The sequence below is a fragment of the Cyprinodon variegatus genome, unplaced genomic scaffold, assembly GCF_000732505.1.
Source record: "Cyprinodon variegatus isolate N-32 unplaced genomic scaffold, C_variegatus-1.0 Scaffold4, whole genome shotgun sequence".
NCBI classification, from domain to species: Eukaryota; Metazoa; Chordata; class Actinopteri; order Cyprinodontiformes; family Cyprinodontidae; genus Cyprinodon; species Cyprinodon variegatus.
The window spans coordinates 1527394-1534071 of NW_015150457.1; the positions used below are offsets into that span (position 1 = coordinate 1527394).

General features: G+C 36.9%; 1 protein-coding gene across 2 annotated transcripts in view; it reads right to left on the reverse strand.

Moving 5' to 3' along the window:
- Window positions 1-2525, reverse strand: part of ptk2b (protein tyrosine kinase 2 beta) — a 27534-nt gene extending 25009 nt beyond the window's left edge. For both annotated transcript variants that reach the window (XM_015373279.1, XM_015373288.1), the window contains exon 1: window positions 2390-2525. The gene's annotated coding sequence lies outside the window, so the exon portion shown is untranslated. The remainder of the gene's footprint in view (window positions 1-2389) is intronic.
- Window positions 2526-6678: the final 4153 nt, after the last annotated feature.

Here is a 6678-nt window from a genome sequence, read left to right on the forward strand (position 1 = left end):
CTCCACCAGTCTGACTACTGCAAATCTGCCACATATTATGATGGAGAACAAAAATACATGGCTTCAAGAAAATAATGTTCCAGCAAATCCTTCCTTTGCATCTGATACAGTAGTATAAGCAAAATTTAATTAAGAGCTAATTAAGAGCTACGTAAATTGTTTTCTGTTTGTTTTTGTTAACAATTTAGGATCAGATAAGGAACATGCCCATAAGTCTCCTAAATCAGCAATTCTCTTTTTTATGTAACTAGCAGCTAAAATATTTGTTTAACGCCTTGCATAGTGGTCCAGGCAACAGTGTTTAAAGTGAGATCCTTGCATGACTGCGTGAACAATGATCTGTTGGTGAGCCTTGTTGGGTTTTCAGTTCTTATTTCTGCAGCATGGTCATCTGCCTCTTTAGTTTTGCAATGTATTATTTAGAAAGCATACAGTTTTTCAGAGATGGGTAAAAATAAGTAAAACACTTACCTAACGTCTTTAGAGGTAGTTTTAATTTGCACACAATTTGGTTACAAATAAAATCAAATAGGGTTAAGTTAACAAAGCTTGACATCTGAGACCATTCATGGGCTTTCTCAAAAACTAAGTTCACTGCAAACTTTTGCAAAGTAACATTAAGCTGTTTTTGTCCTGATGTTAATGGCTTTCTTTTAGCTTTATTAGTTTTTTCCATTTAAACTCAAGCTTGGCACACAAGGCCCTCATGTATCACTCTCTAGCGGACACTTGTAATGGTAAAGATTGTCCACTACAAAGAGTTTTTTTCCATCTATGCGGCTGAAGTGGTATGAAGTAACTCTTTCAACATTTCTTTGCTGCAGAGGCGTTAACAGAACATTAAGTGTGAATATCCATCAGCCAGACTTTTTGTATAGATAAAACTGTGCGTACTTTGTGTCCTCTGTCCTTGAACAGCCTTGCTGTACTGAAACATGAGGGGAACTGTGACAGATGAAAGTGAAATTCCTTAGGGGATGGGGAAGAGGCAGGAACATTAAACAAGACAGCACTTGAGGAAAGAGGAAGCTCATGTATACAACATTCAGCACAGCTTGTATTTGACCAATACTAGCAACACACACACAACTAGGGGACACTTGTGTAGCGTTTAACAGATGTTTTAACTAGCTTTGAGCTAACTATTCCATCCTATCTCAGACTGTAGTTTGAGGCCATGTGATATAGTGAAGGGTGAGACATAAATTGATGAAACTTCTTCATTTTATCTTTAACTTAACTCACCTGCGGTTAGGCGTATAACAGTAAAAGGCAGCTGTACACAATTTAATATCAAAGTGTTTTAGTTTCCGTCTGAAGAATATATCCTTTACATCTTTATTTTATTTTCAATTATGTATTACATTGCAATAATGTATACAATTAAATTAATATACATTGAAGTCTGTGGTTTTGATTTGTACAAAATGTTTTCAAATAAGCTATATACTCTTGTGGAGCACCATCAGATGACATGTAAACCATCTCTGTAAAACTTAATAATATTAGTTATCTATCAGTAAAGTTGGGACATCTGGTCTTAAATGGACGGTAATTTTAGTAACAATATCACTTTAATGATATGTATTTTTTTAATCTGGGTAAAGTGTTAATCAATATAATTGTTTTTGTGTTTGTTTGTTCTGTAGAAATATTATATACGGTAATTCTTTAATTCCTTCATACTGGCCCTCTTTCCAGGTATACTTCAGTGGTTTAAGGGAAAAAATGCTTTGCAAAAATCTGTCAAGACATGCATCCCGGGGTGTACAACACTGTTCCACCCTACAAGGAATCAGAAGGCGCTTCTTGGTACTGACAGTGTTATACATGCATTAAACCCTTCTCATCACGTTTTAGCTTTCTTAGACAGGAAAACTCATCTGCTTGTAGGAATCAATGATAATTTTTAGATAGATTAAAGACTGAAAAATCATCATCTTTACTTTTAAAGCAAAATCCCTAATCCTTAAAATAGAGAAGTTATTAAGAAGGCGCGTTTCCCAACCTGGACAACCCATTCAGACATGCCTTTGCTCTGAACAGAGAGCAGGGGGTCTGAGTATCGCAACATTCTTACCTCAGGGCCTGGAATGCGGCACAGACTCCTCACCTGCTCGGACATGCTGCGCTCATGAACAAAGATCTCCTCTAGAATGAGCGCCTTCAGTTTCACATAGTGCCGTTATAACCACCACAAATAATACTTTACAAAACACAGCAAAAACAAAGCATGACTTTATCATTTGCTTTCTTCTGTTACAAAAAAAACTTCTTTTTTTTTCCTGGGTGTCCATAAACTTCGGGCCCTTTGTACACACATTTATGAGGATATTCTTTTAGTTGGTAAAAGAAAAAAAAAGGGACAAAAAATAAACTCGATTCTTACCAGAGTCTGTTGAATTTCTCGTAGGATTAAAGTTTGGTAACAAAAAAATAATATATAAAGTCCCTTCAGGAGCGATCAAGCCCAACAGAGTGTCTTCTAGGCTGTCAGAAAGTGGAGCAGAAGGTGTCAGGTGGCCACTCCCTCACCTCTGAAGCTTTCAGATAAGGTAGATCTACTTCCTTATTTCAGAAATCTTGGCTTACTGATTGAACCAAGCGAAATATGGATTTGTTTACACCTCAAAACCCTCCAACTATCAATATTTGCTCATTTTCTTCACATTTTTTCCTAAAAACAAAAACAAAAAACATTTCTATAAGTGTTTTTTATGTCGCCAATACACTTAATAATGTTAATTTATTCGGATTAATTACATTTCAAGTGATAATTATTAGGAATGACCATATATTTTCTCTTCAGTTTTGTGTTTTTATATTTTTTGTTTTTTTAGGGCGTATAGTTGCGTTTACACTTGCTAACCAGCAGATGGCGGTGTGCGTGCTTTAATAATACACGTTCAAGTTGCAACGTTTGTTAATGATGTGACAAAAACACATACTGTACAATGTGAAGTATAAAAAGGTGAGCCGAGAAAGATTTAGATGTAAATTTAATTAAAAAAAATAAAATAAAAAAGTTCAAATGTAAGTTATTCAAAATATTTGAGATTATTGTTGTTGATATGATAATATTTCAGTCATAAATGTTCACAAGATTACAGGATACACAAAGTGTAATTAAAAACTTGAAAGAAAATTTATAAAATAAGTTTTAAGTTATAAACAATAGAGACAATAAGAACAGAAGTGTGTCAATCATTGAATTAAAACAGTGCAGATGTTTTTTGATTGTTTGTGTTTTGTTTTTCAGTTAAATGGCATCGAATAAAATGGCTGGCTGTTTTCTGTAATCATTAAAGAGGACAGTGTTAAGACAAATCCTCTTTTGATGCTGACAATGGTTCACAAATTTCATAAATAGTATGTAAATTAGTCTCTGACAACATTCAGTGCGCTGTTACTAAAGTGGTTTTCAAATGGGTCCTTGAAAGTAGGTTGCCTTTATTAATGTTTTTTCTTTTGTTGTTTTTACACTGTTAAAGATTATGCTCATTTTTTTTCATGCCACCTGACTATAAATCTGACTAAATGCTACTCTATTTAGGTCTGCTTGAATTAGACATTTAGCTAATTACTATACTTTTTAGAGTTTTCCTTGCAATCATGGTTACTAGATGTGCAGATATATCCCAAAATTCTTTGCAAGAGTTTTACTCACAAAGCCTCATGGGAATGTTTTGAGGGCGAGATGGTACAGGCAGTGTGTATGGGAGCCAGAATTATAGAACATACTGGGACTAAAATTAGTGGTTATCTGTCCAAATGGTCGGTTAACATTTATAGATAATCATAAAGTCCGCTATATAGTCCCTGATCTATAAAGTGATTGAGGGGTTAGAGTGGACACTTCGACACAGACAATGTTTTGACATTTCTCTGCCTCCACACACCTGACATGAACTAATGGTGGATTAACAGTCCTCAGCCACTCTTAATGTCTGCTGAGGAGATAAAGCAATCATTTAATTCCGATCTGCCGGGGATAATGCATCCAAAAATGAAAGAGCAGTGGATCCTGAGGTAAAGAGACTTAAACCAAAGCGGAGATGCATCAGTGCTGTCCCAATAGGTTAAGGATGGAGGTCAGCCATGTCGTATCCCACTTTGGAGCCTCACCTGATCTCTGACCTCCTGGCTCTAACAAACAAACACATCTCCTTCATCGGCAGTGGCTTCACCCTCTGGATTGTCGTGCCTACATCCATCTTGGTTGTGATGTCTTGCTTGTCCTCTGACCTCCAGTACATCAAGGTCTGGGACTCTGTGCTGCAACCGCTCTGCCGTGTTGGCAGCCAGCCGGCCAGATCAATCCTCCACCTCTGGACTCAGACTGAACAATAGGACCAGGTTAGTGACTCACTTGTTTTTGATCACCCACTTCCAGAAAGACTTGGTGACTTACCTGCTGTCTCCACCCGCAGAGGTTTCTACCTTCGACCTACATAAATCTCTTGTTAATAAACCGTTCTGAGAAGTTTAACTGTTTTCTCTGCCTTGAATTAATGGATCCTTCTGTTCTGACCTCAGACATTTGGTGCACTTGCGTAACCACTACTACGTTTTCAGAAGGCTGTAGTCGCAATTTAACCTGCATCATTCATATGCCTGTCTGACGCCCATAAGCTTGAAGGCACTCTGGATTCAGCACAGCAGTCTGGAGCCTTTCCTACCCTGGGTTGTTTCTCCTGTCGACCTGAAGGAAAAGGAGCAAGGTGATTTCCCCAATTCAGAATAAGCATTTCCCATCAGCTTCAGCACGCATCTTTACAAGATCTTTTCTTTTGAGGACTTGTACCGCTATATACACATATTGTATACCAATAAACATAATAATAATAATAATAATAATAATAATAATAATAATAATAATAATAATAACTATATAATATAATGCATCCTTCCTTTTTTCCACATTGTATTCCTTTGCTTTATGCTGACCCAACCGGAATATCCATATCCAAAACAAATCTTGTCATCACAAGGAGTCCCGCTTTAATATAGCAAACCCTTCAAATTACTATTCTTTATGGTAGAAAAAATATATATAGTTTCCTTTTATGACAGTCCTCATTGTGTATTAAGAAATGTAGGAAAGCTCCTGTCTAACCTCATAAATGCACATCAGGGAATCAGAAGTTCATCAAGGATCAGAAGTTCCAAGAAGCTCTGACTTGAAAAAAATAGCAATAAAGAAAGAAAGCAAGGCAGACCATAAAAACAATACTTCAGTTACATTTAATTAAGATAGAATGTTAGATTTATAAATGTTAGATTAAATTGTTTTTCAATAATTCACATCAGTCATCAGCATTTCACAACTCAACCAAAATGTTCAACTCACCATGTGAGAAAACAAAGACAAAAAAAAAAAAGATATCAACTCATTTTTACTTTCCTTCTTCTAGCCTGAATGCTGTTCCTTCTAAAATCCCAATTATCTCTACATTCCCAGAAGGGCTGGGGTAACAGTGACTCACATTATTTGCTCACTTGCATGCTACCATAACATATATGATACTTTTCCCCTGTGTACCTCAAATCCCCCAGGGAGGAGTGCAAAAGTAACGCCACATGCCAAAAAGCCATCTGTGCAGCCTGAGTGTATATTTCTGAATGCTGGCACAGCCTCATGCATGATGGTGACACCCAGTGAGGCATAAACGAGGACAGAGGAGGGGAATATGATGATGACAGCTTAGGGGGGAATGAGGGTAAGAGAGTTTTTAAAAGTGTTAATGATCACATAGAGCCTTCTGAATATTTAAACTATTGTAACCGCTAAAGGGCCCAAGCCTGCTACCGTGTGAATGGGTTTAAGTCAGAGATTAATAAGCACCTGTTTAAGGATTCCTGGCCTTGATGCTGCACTGATCTGGGTGATGGAGGGTGTGGTTCAGACTTGTTCTGCCCCAGACTTGAACTCTCTTACAGCTGTCACTGTTGGACAAAGTTATTTCAAAAGCTCTTTGGCTCAAAATAGAAAGCAGCAGTGGATGCTGCAGTGAGGGAACAGGGAGGGCTGAGGGAAGAAGAGGAGCTGCCACAGGCAAGGCTTCAGATCTGTGTGTTTGTGTCAGAGAGGAGGACCCTTATTACCAGCAGCAACATTAAAGCTGCTGTTGTGTGTATGTGTGTGTGGTCTGGTCACCATCATGTCTTGCAGGAATTACTTTGGTGGTTGTTGATACCTCTATTTGCCTTTTTAGCCGAAAGCCACATATTGTAACCTAGATTTAGTTGTAAAGAAGTCATGAATTTTTACAGGATAACATCCAAACAAAGCTTGATTTATTAAAAAAAGAGGTGTTCCTTGTTGAACAATAGGAAGTTATTATATAGTCCAGATTAACTTGTGGCTTCATTGGGCATATTAATCATACAGGAGAGTTTTACATTGGGCTTTTGATTTTTGATAAGAAAGTTAAACCCAGCTAACATGTTGTCATTTGTTTTTTCATGTTAAGACAAAGAGATCGAATCAATCGATTGTGGGTTTGATTGATTTGTTTTTCAATCAAAACCGCATCCCATAATTTTTACATTATAAAATGTTTTTTAAACTTCCATTATAATAACAAGAACCAATAACCTTTGTAAATTAACATAATTAGTTACAGGGCTTTTTGGCTCATGTTGATCGGTAGCTGCCCTGCCCTGTTAAGCACCTTA